The sequence below is a fragment of the Acanthochromis polyacanthus genome, chromosome 21 (genome assembly GCF_021347895.1).
Source record: "Acanthochromis polyacanthus isolate Apoly-LR-REF ecotype Palm Island chromosome 21, KAUST_Apoly_ChrSc, whole genome shotgun sequence".
In the NCBI taxonomy this organism is placed as follows: Eukaryota; Metazoa; Chordata; class Actinopteri; family Pomacentridae; genus Acanthochromis; species Acanthochromis polyacanthus.
In genome coordinates, this window is record NC_067133.1 from 27446532 (window position 1) to 27465824 (window position 19293).

At 39.0% G+C, this 19293-nt stretch overlaps 1 protein-coding gene across 2 annotated transcripts in view; it reads left to right on the forward strand.

Annotated features, from left to right (window-relative positions):
- The window catches only part of LOC127531521 (zinc finger MYM-type protein 1-like), a 72866-nt gene that overhangs the window by 17596 nt on the left and 35977 nt on the right, over nucleotides 1-19293 (forward strand). For both annotated transcript variants that reach the window (XR_007938638.1, XR_007938641.1), the window contains exon 4: nucleotides 14486-14624. The gene's annotated coding sequence lies outside the window, so the exon portion shown is untranslated. Of the gene's footprint in view, nucleotides 1-14485 lie in introns of those variants that run through there.

Below are 19293 nucleotides of genomic sequence, written 5' to 3' on the forward strand. Positions count from 1 at the left end.
ATGAAACATTATTCCTGCAGGATTAAACAGTAATAGACTTCTGTGTATCACAGGTGAATGAACTATTTTTGAATGCGACTGCTGTTCTTGTTTTAACCTCTAGAGGGCAGACAAAGACAGCTTTAACTTGATGGTGATTAGTTGTTTTCTTGTATTCATCACCTCCTGCAAACTTTTATGACAATAAATGACCTCTGTCACATTCAGCTGTGCACCACTGCTTCACTGTTTACTGCTTTTTTTGTTATTATTGTTTTTGCGCTATTATCTCTTTCAAGACCTTCAAATGGCTAAATTCAATGAAGTGTTTTGAGTTATATTTTATTGACAAAGTCAGCAACATGTTCTTGTGTAACTCACCTCAGTCCGTAAATATTTAACATAATCTGCTGGATGGGAGGTCAAAAAAACAATGAATAATGAAAATGTACTCTTCTCTAATGTTATGGAGGAATCAGATGTTTTTTAGCTGCTGAGTTGTTGAAATGATGTTGAATCTCATGTTGTGCTGTTTATAGACCTGTCCTCTGATTTGACTGATGCAGGAGGAGCCTCATGGAAGCATTTTCATGTGGATTCAGTTTATTTAAAGGACATTTACAGACTTGAAGACATATCAGTCACATTGTCAACATGGATCACAGACAGCTCACACTGTTGGTGGTTGCTGTGTTTGTTTGGAGTGGTGCTGAAGGTTGGAGCATAACAGAGTCTGAAGCAGCAGTGAAAAGACCTGGAGAGTCCCACACACTCACCTGTACAACATCTGGAATAGAATTTAGTAGCAGGTGGATGGCCTGGATCAGACAGGCTCCTGGAAAAGGACTGGAGTGGATCGCTTTCATTCACCCCAGTAGTAGTAGCCATATATACTACTCTCAGTCAGTCCAAGGCAGGTTCACCATCTCCAGAGACAACAGCAAAGAGCAGCTGTATCTGCAGATGAACAGCCTGAAGACTGAAGATTCTGCTGTTTATTATTGTGCTCGAGACACACAGTGACTGAAGTTGGTTGAACAGCTGTACAAAAACTAGTCCTCATCTCTTTGGGTGATACAGATCATGTATGAAGAATTTTTTAGGATATTTTTTATTCTCTGCTATGTAAACATGATTCATTTCAACTGTAATATTTTGAAATATAATTTATATTTAATTCTTCAAAGTTCTTTTAAAATTTACATGTTTTGCATACAAATTCAATGATATTGTCTTTAAATCATTCAATCTGTTCATTGAAAATAAAACAAACAACAGCTTGTCCATAAAGAAAGATGAAGACAGAAAACAATCTGTTTGCTGACAATAAACACATTTCATCTAACTGATGACAATAATGTCTGTAATGTATCTGCTGTCTACATGAAATCATAACGTGTGTTCTGCCTCTCCTACACATAAACAGAGGGTTTGAATCATCATTTTGAAGCTGTCCCTCAAGCCTGATCTGTCTGTTATGCTCTGCAGGAAGCATAATCTGTACATTTATTTGATTGTATCAGATATTTGTACCTTTTGTTAATATCATTTCATTGTTGGAACAGCAGAAGAGTATTTTGAGGATGTCTGTTTAGACTTATTAGATTTGTTGTGTCTGTATTTATGCAGCCATGCTTGCTGTAGTGTTCTTTAAGTCATTTGTTGTAAGTGTATTTTAAGAGTAATTTTTTATTTCCTTTGTATTGTTTGACGGTTTTACACGGCTTCCATTAAAACACCTAAAGTCAGCTCCTGTCTTGGCTTCTTCATGGGAGAGTGTTTAGGCCGCTGCATAGCTTTGTATGCAAAAGTGTAGTGAGGGCAGCAGAATGTGAATGAAAAGAATATTGACCCTGATGTTGTTTGTGTGGAGATCAATGTAGAAAGAGTTTTCATGATAATGTAGTGATATATTGATCAAACCACTGATGTGTTTTATTTGAAAAACTAAATTAAAAAGTGCATAAAGAATATCAAGAGTTTGAGGCAATAGAACGGTCGACAGATTTATGAATATGGAACAAAATCAACATTCTCCTGACTGACAATAGAAGAGCAGTTTTTCACAGCTTTTGTGTTCATATTAACATATTACCAAATAATAAGAATAATACAGAAAGAGAAAAATTACAATTAAGATAAGAAAGGAAGTGAGGAGTAAATCAGTTTTTTCAGATAAAAAGTGATATGATGATATTTATCTAAATGTTTGCAGAAACAGCAGTTAAAGTTGAATGAGTTAAAAATAAAAAGCATCAAATGTGAGGGAGATGAAGACAGAGAGCAGATAAAGTCAAACTCTTCTATTGGCTCCACTTAGTCCAACATTCAGGCTTCATATGTTTGATTCTATGCAAACTCACTGAGCTTCCTTCCTACTCAGCTATAAAAACTTCACAGCAGGATGTGGAGTGAATTGAACTGAACATCTGTCTCAACAGAAACCATGTTGTCCGTAACTCTGCTGCTGCTGTTGGCAGCTGGATCCTGTGAGTCTCTTCTGATGTGTCGTAGTCAACAGTTCTTCTTTAGCAGCACAACTTCATCATTTGTTTTAAAATCTGTTCTGTCTGTTGACAGGTGTGAAGTGTGAACAGTTGACTCAGCCGCAATCTGTGACTGTGCAGCCAGGTCAACGTCTCTCCATCACCTGTCAGGTCTCTTATTCTGTGAGCAGCTACTGGACAGCTTGGATCAGACAATCTGCAGGGAAAGGACTGGAATGGATTGGAATGAGGGTTGGTAGCTCGACAAACTATAAAGATTCACTGAAGAACAAGTTCAGTATCGACTTAGACTCTTCCAGCAACACAGTGACTCTGAATGGACAGAATATGCAGCCTGAAGACTCTGCTGTGTATTACTGTGCCAGATACACACAGTGACACAAATGATCAGTAGACCTGAACAAAAACCCCTCAGTGTCTGAACACTTGTAACATGAAGCCACCAGAGGTTGCAACCAGAGGAGGAGCCCTCAGACCAGGAATGGATTCAAACTGTTCATTCAAAGTTCAAAGTTTGTCTTCTTTTATTCACAGTATTTTTTACAAACAAACAAACAAACAAACAAACAAACAAACAAACAAAACTCAGCTGGACTGAGATTAAAATGATGACAACAAAGCATTAGCAAAGCCCTCATGTTAGCAAAGTTAACATTTTAGCATCCTGGTATCTGAGCTGTGAGTTTCTCAAAACTGGTTGTTCTGAGATTCAGACATTCAAAGTTATCTGCAACTTCAAAGCTTTAAATTTCTACGTATTAAAATCTTAGAAATTAGGCACTGATTTGAAATTTAGACAAACTAATGATATTCAGTTGGCTATAATAAGTAAAAACTAAAAATGGCTGAACCATTCCTTCACACCTGTAGAATATTATTGCACTAAGAACAATGTTCTCTGCTTTTTGCAGTGTGGTCTCACTCTAGCAGTTGTCATTTTGCATAACGGTGTATATATATTCTAATCTAGATGTGTACATATTGATACATAAATACATATATTATTTACTTTTGTTCTGATTATTTTGTCTCTCTATTTATTTTATTATTCTCTTTTTCTTATTCCTAGAGTGACACTAAAAGCTGAGACCAAATTCCTTGTATGCTGTGAACATTAAAGCTAATTCTGATTCTGATAACAGTAGTAACAGTATTAGTTATAGCAATAATAATGATAATAATAATAATGATAATTATTATTATTATTATTATTATTATCACATCAAAAAACAACAAAAGGACTGCAAATAACTTTATCAGTTTCCGTTTTTTCACACATTTTTTATTTCTGACTGAACAATTTAATTTCATCAACTGGAAAAATGAGTCATTAAAACATCCATGTAAAGTCATTTTTGATGTTTAAATAATGTCCTCAACGGTTGTTTCTGTTCTCTGGCATCTTGAAAATTGATCATCGTGAAGAAAATAACAGGATAATATAATGAACCGATTTGTCCAGAAGTTCTATTTACATTAATGATACATTTTATTCATTCTGTCTTGTTAAAATATTACAGAATTTTAGTTCAGTTCCCTCCTTCCTGTGAGGAGGAGTCAATGCAAATCTCAACATTTTTCCACGGCTACTTATTCAGCTGCAGAGAGGAAAACAGAGAGTTGGACACTTTGTGGAAGATGATGGACTACAGGACAGGACTGCTGCTGTTAACTCTCTGCTGGGCAGGTGAAGGACTTCAACAATCCTGATTTGACACGACTCTTACATGAGTATGAACAGAATTCATTTGATGTTTTCTTCATGTCTTGGCAGGTGTTGATGGTCAGACTCTGACAGAATCTGGATCAGTGGTTAAAAGACCTGGAGAATCCCACAGACTGACCTGTACAACATCTGGATTCACATTCAGCAGCTACGGGATGAACTGGGTCAGACAGGCTCCTGGAAAAGGACTGGAGTGGATCGCTTTTGTGCACACAGGCAGTTCTCCTATCTATTACTCCCAGTCAGTCCAGGGTAGATTCACCATCTCCAGAGATGATTCCAGCAGTAAAGTCTATCTACAGATGAACAGTCTGAGGACTGAGGACACAGCAGTGTATTACTGTGCCCGAAGACACACAGTGAGAGACAGAAATAGAAGAGTGGTACAAAAACTACTTCCTCTTTTTGTAATAACAACTCTAATTGTTTGCATTTAAAAAAAAAAAAAATCAACAATTTGATTTCAAAATGTGAAATGTTTGTAATTCATTTTGCAGAAATGTGTTATTTGCAAAAGTCAGCACTATTTAGTTCATCTTCACCCACAACCACGAATGTAACAGCAGGTTAACAGGAACAGATTCATAATAATTTAGTCTCCAGTATAATGGTGTCCTAATTTATTTATTGTTTTTTCTTTTGTTTGTCTGTTTGTTTTTTGCATCTGTCTGCCCAGGAGTTAGTGGACAGCAACACTGACAATGAGTGAATTATCATGGTACAATTAAAAAAACTCACACTCCTTACACATTTTAAAATGATATATTTCAGCCTGGTATGACTAAACATCTGTTATAAAATCACTTATTGTCATCTACTTAAACGTGACACAAAGATCTGTTTTATGGAGATTATTTGACAGATAAAAAAAGCAGATATTTTTCCTGTCCACTACAGTATCAGCATTTTACATATATTCAAACCAGTTTCAGTTACTGAGTGTTTAATTTCCTCTTGATGGTTGAAGTTTCTCAAAAATTCTGTGGCTTAAAACATAATTTAAATACTGAAACCTTTGAAGGTCTTAAAGAATCCAGTCCTTCTGTCAGGGACGAGCGGGTGGACCCAAGCAGAGAGCCACACTACCAAGGCTGGCTGGAATGAAAGCGTTTATTGTTGGAGGTGAAATGGTGGCTCGATGGGGGGAAAATCCAGGGTACAGGAGCGGCTGGTGTAGTGGGGGGTCTTGGCCAGAAACGGGGGGTCCAGGCAGGGGCAGAAGGGGTCCAGGCAGGAATGGGGGTCCAGGCAGGAGCGGGGGTCCAGGCAGGAGTGGGGAGGTCCAGGCAGGAGTGGGGAGGTCCAGGCAGGGAAAACCCGACGATGACTGGGCTGGGGAGAGTCGGAGGGGAAGGAGGACGGCAGGGATCCCGGACAGCTGACCTAGGTGAGGAGGCAGGAGAAAACAGCGTAAGAAAACAAAGACAGGAACTCAACAGAAAATGCAGAAGGCTCGAGAGTGAACTGAACTGAGTGGTCTTAGTTCAACAATCTGGCAGGGAGTGGAAGGCTGAGCCGGTACTTATTGTTGAGGTGAGTCATTAGTGTGATGATCGTCAGCTGTCCGGGAGCCGTGGAGGTGGTTGATTGCCTGAGTGGAGTCAGCTGAGAAGCTAGACTCCACTCAGGCACCGAGCTGTAGGGGAAGATACAGGGCAGAGGAGTGGATGGGAGACAGACAAGGCAGAGGAGAAGGGAGCTGTGACACCTTCAATCAGCTGAATCCAACTATACTATAATATTACTCTCCTAAATCAATAAATATTTAACAGAATCTGCTGGATGAGACATCAAAAATGAAAAATGAAATAATGATAAGTAATTATTCTAATATCAAGGAGGAAACAGATTATTATTTTTTGGCTGCCAAGTTGTTGAAATGATGTTGAATCTCATGTTGTGCTGTTTATAGACCTGCCCTCTGATTTGACTGATGCAGGAGGAGCCTCATGGAAGCATTTTCATGTGGATTCAGTTTATTTAAAGGACATTTACAGACTTGAAGACATATCAGTCACATTGTCAACATGGATCACAGACAGCTCACACTGTTGGTGGTTGCTGTGTTTGTTTGGAGTGGTGCTGAAGGTTGGAGCATAACAGAGTCTGAAGCAGCAGTGAAAAGACCTGGAGAGTCCCACAGACTCACCTGTACAACATCTGGAATATCATTTAGTGGCCACTGGATGAACTGGATCAGACAGGCTCCTGGAAAAGGACTGGAATGGATCGCTACTGAAGCACTCAGCTACGGCCAATATTACTCTCAGTCAGTCCAAGGCAGGTTCACCGTCTCCAGAGACAACAGCAAAGAGCAGCTGTATCTGCAGATGAACAGCCTGAAGACTGAAGATTCTGCTGTTTATTATTGTGCTCGAAACACACAGTGACTGAAGTTGGTTGAACAGCTGTACAAAAACCTACTGACTCCTTCTTATTACATTCACAGGCCCCAGCAATAAAGTAAATGCATTTTTATACACATTATTATTTGTTTTGCTTTCATGAACTTTCCTTGAGAGGCCAGGTCAACGTGTCTCCATCACCTGTCAGGTCAATTATTCTGTGAGCACCTACAGCACACACTGGGGCTGAATCCCAAACCGCCCCCTACACACTCCCCCTCCACTACCGAGTGTCACTCCAAAAGAAGTCACACTCGCAGCTGTGGAGGGCACCTATTATTGAAGGGGGAGGGTATAAATACGATCGGCAGGAATGGGACGCCCTGTTGCCTCACCGGAAAACGGAAGACGTCATCGCCATGGTAACACAAAGACGCCTACTGTGCATGGCCGTAGCGCTGTGGCACAGGTTGCATCTACACGTGGACAAAATTGTTGGTACCCCTCAGTTAAAGAAGGAAAAACCCACAATTCTCACTGAAATCACTTGAAACTCACAAAAGTAACAATAAATAAAAATTTATTGAAAATTAAATAATCAAAAACAGCCATTACTTTTGAATTGTTGATTAACATAATTATTTAAAAAAACAAACTAATGAAACAGGCCTGGACAAAAATGATGGTACCTCTATAAAAGATTGAAAACTATTTGACCAGAGTGACATGATTAACTCAGGTGTGTCATTTAATTGACATCACAGGTGTTTCCAAGCTCATAATCAGTCAGTCTGCCTATTTAAAGGGAGACAAGTAGTCACCCTGCTGTTTGGTGAAAAGGTGTGTACCACACTGAACATGGACAACCAGCATAGCCTATTTAGACTACATTGGGGTGGTGTGGATGTACAGTTTTGTTGGGTACCAGCACATGAGGGGGTGAAAGGGAATGAGATGGCAGACAAATTAGCCAAAGCATCACTTAAGGGAGAAATAGCACTGCATATTCAATTAGGCAGAGGAGAAGGGAAAACAATAATTAAAAGGAAAGGACTGGAAAAATGGCAGAAAAAGTGGGATGAAGATAAGAAGGGTAGGGGATTTCATAAAATTCAAAAATCAGTGAAAGTTAATATCTACGAAGAAAGGAGCAGGAGGGAAGAAATTGTCATCTCACGTTTACGAGTAGGACACACTGGGCTTAACAATATCATGTATCTGTTAGGGAAACGAGGAGATGATCTATGTGAAACATGCAGAGTTAAAGAAACCGTGGAACATGTGGTGATGCAGTGTAGGAAATTTTCAGTGGAAAGGGAAATGTTGGAGAGGAAAGTTAAGGAGTCGGGTAGGAAGTGGAGCCTAGTTGGAATGTTGGGAACAGAAGGAGAGGGGGAAGAGATAAGGAAAGGGAGGAGGGCGCTACTTGTGTTCCTGAGGGACACAGGGTTATTAAATAAGATATAAATAGGTAAATAGAAATGACTGAATGATGATACACACTCTTGTGCAGTAGGTGGCGGTATGCACCTTAAGTTGTTTGCGACCCGCCATTTAAAAAGAGAGAAGAAGAAGAAGAACATGGACAACAGAAAGCGAAGGAGAGAATTGTCCCAGGACATCCGAAAAAAAATGATAGACAAACATCTTAAAGGTAAAGGCTATAAGACCATCTCTAAACAGCTTGAAGTTCCTGTGACAACAGTGGCTCATATTATTCAGAAGTTCAAGACCCACGGGACAGTAGCCAACCTCCCTGGACGTGGCCGCAAGAGGAAAATTGATGACAAATTGAAGAGACGGATCGTTGGAATTGTATCCAAAGAGCCCAGAGCAACCTCCAAAGAAATTAAAGGTGAACTCCAAGGCCAAGGTACATCAGTGTCAGATCGCACCATTCGTCGTTGTTTGAGCCAAAGTGGACTTCATGGGAGATGACCAAGGAGGACACCACTGCTGAAAAAAACTCATAAAAAAGCCAGACTGGAATTTGCAAAAATGCATGTTGACAAGCCACAAAGCTTCTGGGAGAATGTCCTTTGGACAGATGAGACCAAACTGGAGCTTTTTGGTAAGGCACATCAACATGTTCATAGACTCAAAAACCAAGCATACGAAGAAAAGAACACTGTCCCTACGGTGAAACATGGAGGAGGCTCAGTAATGTTTTGGGGCTGCTTTGCTGCATCTGGCACAGGGTGTCTTGAAAGTGTGCAAGGTACGATGAAATCTGAAGACTATCAAGGCATTCTGGAGAGAAATGTGCTGCCTAGTGTCAGAAAGCTTGGTCTCAGTCGCAGGTCATGGGTCTTCCAACAGGACAATGATCCAAAACACACAGCCAAAAACACCCAAGAATGGCTGAGAGAAAAGCGTTGGACTATTCTAAAGTGGCCTTCTATGAGCCCAGATCTGAATTCCATTGAACATATGTGGAAGGAGCTGAAAATGCCATTTGGAGAAGACACCCATCAAACCTGAGACAACTGGAGCTGTTTGCTCATGAGGAGTGGGCCAAAATACCTGTTGACAGCTGCAGAACACTCATTGACAAATACAGAAATCGTTTAATTGCAGTGATTGCCTCAAAAGGTTGTGCAGCAAAATATTAAGTTATGGGTACCATCATTTTTGTCCAGCCCTATTTCATTAGTTTGTTTTTTTAAATAATTATGTTAATCAACAATTCAAAAGTGATGGCTGATTTTGATTATTTAATTTTCAATAAATTTTTATCTATTGTTACTTTTGTGAGTTTCAAGTGATTTCAGTGAGAATTGTGGGTTTTTCCTTCTTTAACTGAGGGGTACCAACAATTTTGTCCACGTGTGTAACAAGGATCGCTGCTGCTTCCAGAAGCATCCCACTTTTTTCACTCACATTTTTTCCAATCCTATTATCTGGCATTTCAGATCCAACAAATGAATAAATGAATTCTGTCAGTTGTGTTCAAATTTTAAGGTGTCAGGGGGTGCACAATTAAATCAAACGTCAGCAGAGAAGATTTGTTTCTTTTGTTTTATCTTTTTACACCACTCTTTGTGATGCTCTGTCAGTGTGAAAAAGGCGTGGGAGAAATAAAGAACGCATGTGGAACTTACATCGATATGTTTGTTTCCTCCTCCATTTCGACGTTGCACTTCCTGAAAAAGTTGTCCGGAGTGAGCATCAATGCAGACTCGCTATTTAAGGGCTGAACAGTCCACTCTCCCTCCGCACTACGCGGTTTGGGACGGCCCTTAATATGGAGGACCCTCCACGGGAACGCGCAAACGGAGGGGTAGTGTGTAGGGATAGTGTGTCGGGGGCGGTTTGGGATTCAGCCAAGGTCTCTTTGCTATCAGTCTTTGCACCATTAGTATGGAGTCACAGGAGTGCCACAATAAAATATAAATCTGTTAAAAAAAATAAGGAAATAAATGTGTAAATATAAAGAGGAATAAATAAAAGAATAAATAGAAGAATAATATAATAAACAAATATACAAACAAACAAATACATAAAATGGTAAATTTTGTCTTTGTTTTTCCCTTTTCTGTTTTTTTCTTCATTTTGTCATTGCACCGAAAAGGCAATGACAAAATGGAAAAGGTAATGATAAAAAGGAAAAATAAATGGAAAAAAGAGAAAAGGGAAAAGCAAGGACAAAATTTATGTATTTTTTTTGTTTATGTATGTGTTTATGTATTTATTTATTTATTTGTTCTTTTATTTATTCCTCTTCACATTTATACTTTTTTTGTCTTATTTCTTAACAGATTTCTTTATGTCTCTTTATATTTACACATTTATTTCCTTATCTTTTATCAGATTGATACTTTATTGTGGCACTCCTGTGACTCCATACATCTACCTTCACAAAGTGACCAATTTACAACAAGTGTCCATTTTCGTGTTTGTTTCTGCAGGTGTTGATGGTCAGACCCTGACTCAATCTGAATCAGTTATTAAATGACAGAAGACAGTTTCAGCAGAGACACTTCTGCAGGAACAGTGACAATAACAGGACAGAACCTGCAGTCTGAGGACACAGCTGTTTATTACTGTGTACGTCGCCCCACAGTGACACAAACCACCAACAGACCTGCACAAAAATTCAACAACCAGCAACCACACACATTTTATCTGTACACAGTTCCTTCCTGACAGAGACACTACATATCAATATGAAACACTTATCAAAGCTTCACCTTTTCCCCTTCACATCAATAATGTGTGTGTTTTGATGGTGGTAATTAAGAATATTTACTTTTATTTGAAGAAGACTAGCTTCCCACTCATCCACCTCCTCAAACAAACTACAAATTAGCACATGTTAATGTGTTTTGCCCTTTTAATATATGGTCAGAAACATATCGTTAAAAATGAAAGATTCAAAGGTTTCAATTTTCACATTTCCACTCTTTTTATTACACTCTATTTCTTCGGAAATGCACATTTTAGATTTATGCTTATACTGTTTCTACTTATCTTTATATTTTTTGGACATATTTTTCTACTCATCTTTATATTTTCAGGACATAACAACAAAAAGTTACAGTGTAACACAATAAAATCAGTAAATATTTAACAGAATCTGCTGGATGAGACATCAAAAATGAAAAATGAAATAAGGATAAGTAATTATTCTAATATCATGGAGGAATCACATGTTTTTTAGCTGCAGAGTTGTTGAAATGATGTTGAATCTCATGTTGTGCTGTTTATAGACCTGCCCTCTGATTTGACTGATGCAGGAGGAGCCTCAAGGAAGCATTTTCATGTGGATTCAGTTTATTTAAAGGACATTTACAGACTTGAAGACATATCAGTCACATTGTCAACATGGATCACAGACAGCTCACACTGTTGGTGGTTGCTGTGTTTGTTTGGAGTGGTGCCAGGCCCGGACTGGCAATCGGGAGAGGCGGGACTTTTCCCGGTGGCCTGCCTCCTTATTGGCCTGCCTGGACAGGCCAGCCACGGACTAGGAGGCCAATGAATAAAAGTTGATCGGCTTTTTGGCAGACAGGCCAGAGACAGCGAGACAGCAGCGCTCGAAGCCTTACAGAGTACACGCCCACCCTCCTGTCACTCACACAAAGCAAGTGCTCTGAGCTCAAAATCAGAAGAATAGGGATTGGTCAAAGTGACATTTTTTTTAGAAGAAACGTGCCATGATTGGTTAGTTGCTTTATGGCCCGCCCCTTCATAGCGAGAACGAACTGCAGAGCGGTGATATGAGAGTGAGGCCAGAGAGTGGAAGGAGCGGAGATTATGGAGCACTCTTACTTCAAGTAAGTTTACAAACGGTCAGTTCTTCTCACAAATTCACAAATGCATCATCAGACTTCAAAGGCCAAAATATAATAAAAAATGTCTGGCCCCAAATAAGCTCCACAGGTGTCAGGTGGGTTGCAGGAAGCCTGAAAACGTTTGAGACCCCTTCTTCAGGTAGGATCATGGCCGTAGCCAGGTATGAGGTCAGCGAGGTCCAGACCTCACCTATTTTTTCCGAGTTTTTTTTTTTTTTTCACCAAATATGCCCAACTGAATAAAACATAAACTCATAAAAACATCCATGGGCTTTGTGTTCTGTTTGTGCCTGTGTGCGTGTTGCGGTGAAAAGCTGTTTGATCAGCTGATGCACGTACCCGCAAATGCGCCCTGTGACGCGCTTGGCAGCGGGCCAAACCCCGTTCAAAAACTAGTGTTTTTATTATTAGCACTTTGTAGACCACATCCCCGCCCATCTACACCGAGATGACCACAATATATTTTATTTAGATAATTCGGCACTAGTTCGGCCTGTCAGATCATCTGATCAAAGAGTTTAATTACTTTATCCACAGCGGAGAGCGCGTCCCGCGCTTTTTTTTTTTTTTTTTTTTTTTGATGAGCGCCTGACTCATCAGACAACATACAATGTATGTTGAAGATATTTCTAACCTTGCCAGTGACGACTTGTGTCTGTGAGAGGTCATTCTCAGCCATGCGAAGACTTAAGACATGGCTTAGATCTACCATGTCCAACGACAGACTGACAGGCCTGGCGATGATGCATGTGCATCAGAAAGTGGAGGTGAACCGGGAGAATATCCTTGAACGGTGGGATGCCTCTGGTCACAGGAGGATTCAGCTAGCCTTTGATATAAAAAGTTGATTTGTTTTTTTGAAAAAATATACATTTTTGTTTGGAAAATGCTGATTTCACATCATTAAAAGATATTTAAACAACAAACATCTTGTGTGACTTGTAGCCTAAAAAAATATATAAAATAAATATTTTTAAAAAACATTGAAAAATTTTCGGCGCGCGCTTTGCGCACGCATCATGGACCTCACCTATTCCAAAATCCTGGCTACGGCCCTGGGTAGGATAGGCAGTTGACTTACAATTTTCAGTTATAAAATGAACGTTGGTGTTTGCATATACTGTTAGCTATGACCAGCTGACATCTAAATGATTTGCTGACAAAATAATATATATATTTTTAATCCTACATGTTATATAAATAATAGGAAAAGGAAAACATTAGAAAAATTGGTGAGGGTAGTGAAGAGATTACAGAAGAGAAAAGTACTGGACTGTATGGAGCTGTCATTATGGTTGTGTTTAATAGACTTACTGTCTGTTTAGTAGTGTTGCAATTGCTATAACATAACTGTAAAAGGCATATTTTTGGAAGGAAAAAAAAACAAAAATTTGGTGCATTATCCCACGTGACACAACCGTTGCGGTGGCGGAAGTGGCCTGACTGATTGGAAATCTCCCGGCCTGAATTTCTTTCCCAGTCCGTCCCTGAGTGGTGCTGAAGGTTGGAGCATGACAGAGTCTGAAGCAGCAGTGAAAAGACCTGGAGAGTCCCACAGACTCACCTGTACAACATCTGGAATATCATTTAGTAGCAACTGGATGAACTGGATCAGACAGGCTCCTGGTAAAGGACTGGAGTGGATCGCTACTGATGATACAGGCAGCCAGTACTACTCTCAGTCAGTCCAAGGCAGGTTCACCATCTCCAGAGACAACGGCAAAGAGCAGCTGTATCTGCAGATGAACAGCCTGAAGACTGAAGATTCTGCTGTTTATTATTGTGCTCGAGACACACAGTGACTGAAGTTGGTTGAACAGCTGTACAAAAACCTACAGTCCTCATCAGATATGAAAAACATCCTAACTTTAATTCTCTTACATTTAAACATCTTTTTTTTGTAACAGTGACATTTTTAGACATTCCTGAGAAATAATTGTTACAAAACATGGATGTTAAGCACATATTCAAAATAATATTTTAATATCTTATCATTGGAATTGCTTGTGAGGTTGCCTCTTAACTTGAATGCACTGTTTGTTAAAAAGAAAAAGAAAGAAAGAAAAAGAAATATCTAATGGTGACCTAATATTTTATTTTTTAAACATTTATTAGCAATATTGATGTTGAATAAATTATCATGGTGCAATAAAATAATATTGAAACTATCATTCCAAACACTCCTTACATATTGTTTCAATCTAAATCCTCTAAATATAGAAGAGGCAGGTAATAAAAAGTGATAGTTTGGAAGTAAGGAGCTAAATTTCCTACAGTGCTCATCAGGTGAAATTCAACACTGGTATGATGTTGATGTACTTACAGGGAATTAATTCTCTCAATGAAACTGAAGAAATCATTTTAAACGACTCACTGACATATAAATTTATTTAAATATGGAAAGCACAGCTTTTGTAAAATAATATAAGTATTTGCAAATACATAATAAATTATACAATATTAGAAAACTGAGTCATTGACAACACATTTATAGATTCCAGAAACAGAAAAGTTAACAGTTGTCTTATTTGTGTAAGTAGAGCAACATTTTATGTTGCATTTTATCATGTAATGACATTAAAATATCATGTATGAAGTCAGGAGGTGATTTCCATGTGTGTGTTCATTCTGCAGATACAATAAGTGAACAGACATTTCTATTGGCTTCTCTTGGACCAGCACTGATGCTTCATATGTTCTATGCAAACTCCATGAGCGTCCAGCTTTAAAAACATCAGACTGTCAGCAAAGTTCACAGCACATCAGTTTCACCTCCAACCATGTTGTCTGTAGCTCTACTGCTGCTCTTTGCAGCTGCATCCTGTGAGTCTCTTTGGATTTATGACAGTCTGTACTTCATTCTTTGCAGTATGACTTGAAACTTTAACATACAACATTTTCTTTATCAACAGGTGTGAAGTGTGAACAGTTGACTCAGCCACAATCTGTGACTGTGCAGCCAGGTCAACGTCTCTCCATCACCTGTCAGGTCTCTTTTTCTTTGGGCAGTTACACAGCTTGGATCAGACAACCTGCAGGGAAAGGACTGGAGTGGATTGGAATGAAAAATACTGGCTACTCATACTACAAAGATTCACTGAAGAACAAGTTCAGCATCGAATTAGACACTTCCAGCAAAACAGTGACTCTGAATGGACAGAATATGCAGCCTGAAGACTCTGCTGTGTATTACTGTGCCAGATACACACAGTGACACAAATGATCAGTAGACCTGAACAAAAACCCCTCAGTGTCTGAACACTTGTAACATGAAGCCACCAGAGGAGGAGCCCTCAGACCAGGAATGAATTCAAACTGTTGATTGAGAGTTTAAAATGTGTCTTCTTTGTTTGAGTCACAGAATTTTTGCAAAAGTACTGAGTTGGATTGAGATGTTAGCAAAGTCCATATTTTAGCATCCTGGTCGCTGAGCTGAGAGTTTCTCAAAACTGGTTGTTCTCAGATTCAAACATTCAAAGTTATCTGCAACTTCGAAGCTTTAAAATTCTACGTATGAAGACATTGAAATTAGACACAAGTTTAAAATGTATAAAAACTAATTAAATGTAGCTGGCTATAACAATAAGAACAACAACAAAAGGAATGCAAATAACTCCAATTTCCATAGTTTCACACAGTTTTTATTTCTGACTGAAAATTGTTCCGTCAGTTTCATCGAATGGAAAATTAATCATTGAAACATCCATGTAAAGTCATTTTTGATGTTTAAATAACGTTCTCAGTTTGTTTCTGTTCTCTGGCATCTGGAAAACTGAACATTGTGAAGAAAATAACAGGATAATATTATGAACTGATTTGTCCAGAAGTTATGTTTACTTTAATTCTTCATTTTATTCAATTCTATTTATATAGCGTCAATTACAGTCAAATCGTCTCAAGACGCTTTCCAGAACCCATATGCCTGACCCCCAGAGCAAGCCCAAAGGCGACAGTGGCAAGGAAAAACACCCTTTTAACAGGGAAGAAACCTCGAGCAGAACCCAGCTCTATATAGGGGGGACCCATCTGCCTGCTGGCCGGGCGGGTTGAGAAGGACAGAAGAGGGCAAGGGGGAGGGATAGGAGAAGAGGGAGGGGTGGGAAAGCAAGGAAAACAACACACATTTGGATACATGCATGACAGGATATGTGACACAGACAAAGTATAAGCTAACATTGAAAACTGACTCATAATTTACTCTTATGATGTACGGCTCTGACATTAAACATACTCCATAGCTAGCAGTAAAATTCAAACAGTATGTAAGTTAGCATAACAGTATAGTGAAGGCAATGCAGAGTTGACTGGTGGAAAAAGGGAGTTGGAAGCAGAGGGCTGGAGGAAGGTCAGCAGCAGCATCCCACAGTGGACATGGTGGAGACTGGACCAGCTGGTGGAACATCAACCGCAGATCTGAAGCATCCAGCTCTGGGAACAGGGACACTCTGAGAAATAGCACAGGGGGAAACAGAGTGAATGTACTGCAATAACGGTATACATATTAAATGTAAAGGTAGATAGAGAAGGGCTCAGTGCGTCAAGAGAAGTCCCCCAGCAGCCTAGGCCTATAGCAGCATGACTAGGGGCAGAACTAAGGGACGTCCAAGAGGGAGTCAGCTGTGCAAATGAAGACACAAGCCGAACCCCTGTGGGTCACCCAGTCAGCCCCAACTATAAGATTTGTCAAAAAGGAACGCTTTAAGCCTGGTCTTAAAAATAGAGAGGGTGTCTGCCTCCCGACCCCAAACTGGGAGCAGGTTCCACAGGAGAGGCGCCTGATAACTGAAGGCTCTGCCTCCCATTCTACTTTTAGAAATTCTAGGAACAACAAGTAAGCCTGCAGCTTGAGAGCGAAGAGTTCTACTAGGATAATAAGGTACTATCAGATCTTTAAGATATGATGGAGATTGGTTATTAAGAGCTTTATATGTCAGAAGAAGGATTTTAAATTCTATTCTGGATTTAACAGGAAGCCAGTGAAGAGAAGCAAGTTTCGGGGAAATATGATCTCTTTTGCTAACTCCTGTCAGTACTCTCGCAGCAACGTTTTGGATCAACTGTAGATGTTTGAGAGAGCTATTTGGACAACCCGATAATAAGGAATTGCAATAGTCAAGCCTGGAAGTAACAAAAGCATGAACTAATTTTTCTGCATCACTCTGAGACAGAATACACAGTGACACAAATGATCAGCAGACCTGAACAAATCTTGTTAAAATATTACAGAATTTTAGTTCAGTTCCCTCCTTCCTGTGAGGAGAAGTCAATGCAAATCTCAACATTTTTCCACGGCTACTTATTCAGCTGCAGAGAGGAAAACAGAGTTGGACACTTTGTGGAAGATGGACTACAGGACAGGACTGCTGCTGTTAACTCTCCTAAAATCCTGATTTGACACGACTCTTACAGGAGTATGAACAGAATTCATTTGATGTTTTCTTCATGTCTTGGCAGGTGTTGATGGTCAGACTGACACAATCTGAATCAGTGGTTAAAAGACCTGGAGAATCCCACAGACTGACCTGTACAGGATCTGGATTCACATTCAGCAGCTACAGGATGGTCTGGGTCAGACAGGCTCCTGGTAAAGGACTGGAGTGGATCGCTTATGTATGCACATATAGTACTCCTATCTATTACTCCCAGTCAGTCCAGGGTAGATTCACCATCTCCAGAGATGATTCCAGCAGTAAAGTCTATCTACAGATGAACAGTCTGAGGACACAGCAGTGTATTACTGTGCCCGAAGACACACAGTGAGAGACAGAAATAGAAGAGTGGTACAAAAACTACTTCCTCTTTTAATCACCACCATGGAGACGGCAGTGTGAGGTTTAGTGACAACAGCATGAGAGAAACAAGTCACCTTTTATAGTGTCTGTCTATGAGAGATTTAGTGAATTTCCAGAAGATTTTAATCTTTAAAGGAAGCATAATGAAATAATAATTGAAGTCTAAACACATGTGGACAGAATATTGACATGTTGATGCAGTAAAACATGCAGTAAAGTTATTTCTATCTGCACTAAAAAAAGCTCAGTGAATTTATGTATGTGTTGGTTTTTGCCTTTTTTTTTTGTCGTATTTCTTCAGAGTAAAAAATTTAACCAGTAAAATAATTCCAAGAGATTTTATTCATTATTAGATTTTTATTTCTGACAACCACGTACTTATTTCAAATGCACTGAATATTGCGAACACACATACCATAGATTTGATCTCAGCAAAACAATACTTTTTTATTTTTATCATGTGTTTGCATTTCTAAGCGACTGTCTCTTTATTTTATTTGTTGTTTTTCATCCTACAAAGTTTCATTCTTTTTAAATGATCCTGCAGCTGCTTTATTTCAGAGCTTCCAAATGAACCATTTAAGGTTTTTCATATGAACCTGTAAACAGTTATAGCAAACTTAAGTTTAACACTTTGATAATTCCAAACACTAACATGTGCAGCAGTAGGTGTAGTACAGAAAATATGGAAATAACTAGATGAATACATAAATGCTGATGCTAAAAAATAAAGATAAAATGACTTCATATTTTTGAATATGTTGAACAGCACATATGTCAAAAATGTGTATTATAATTTGATTTCAAAGCATGATAAAGACACTGTTAATATGCCCTAAAAAAAAAAGCAGTGATCCTAGCAGTCTGCATGGACCCCTTCTATAATAATTATTCCAAATTTAATTTCAGAAAAATATAATTTTCTTTTTTGTAATAAGCATTTATAAGTGCAGTGTTCATTTATTAGCTTCAGCAGTAATAACAGTCCCAATTCTTAGCATTTCTAATAAAAATTAACCAACAATTTGGTCTTAAAATGTGAAATGCTGGTAAAACAGTTTGCAGCAATGGCAGAAATGTATTATTTTCAAAACTCAGCACGATTTAGTTCACTTGCACCCACGACCACTAATGTAACACCAGGTTAGCAGGAACAGATTTAAAAAAAAAAAAAAAGATTCCAGTATAATGATGTCCTCATTCTTTGTTTTATTTTTTTGCACCTGCCCAGGAGCTGCTGGAAGGCAAGACTGATTGTTAGGGTTGTGGAGAACCCAGGTGCAGACATCACTGACAAAACGCAAGGCATAGCTTTAAGAATTTATTCACTAAATCAAAAACCATTCACAACTGAAAACGAGACTAAGGTGGACAAAAAAAAACTAATTAGACAGAGGCGAAACAGCAGACTAAGAAGGAAGGACAAAACTAAACAAGACAAAGGCAACGGCAAGACTAAGAGGTACTTACAGAAGGAGAACAAACAGCCAACACAAGAGCAAACTAGGGTATCAACAAGCATCAAGTCCAGTGGGGGTAATCCAAAAAAGGGGCGAAAAATGACAGAGTCCAACAACTGAGAATCCAGCGGAGGAGGGTAGTGGGGAGTGAAGACAAAACTGCATGAATGTCCAACTATGCGCCAGCAAA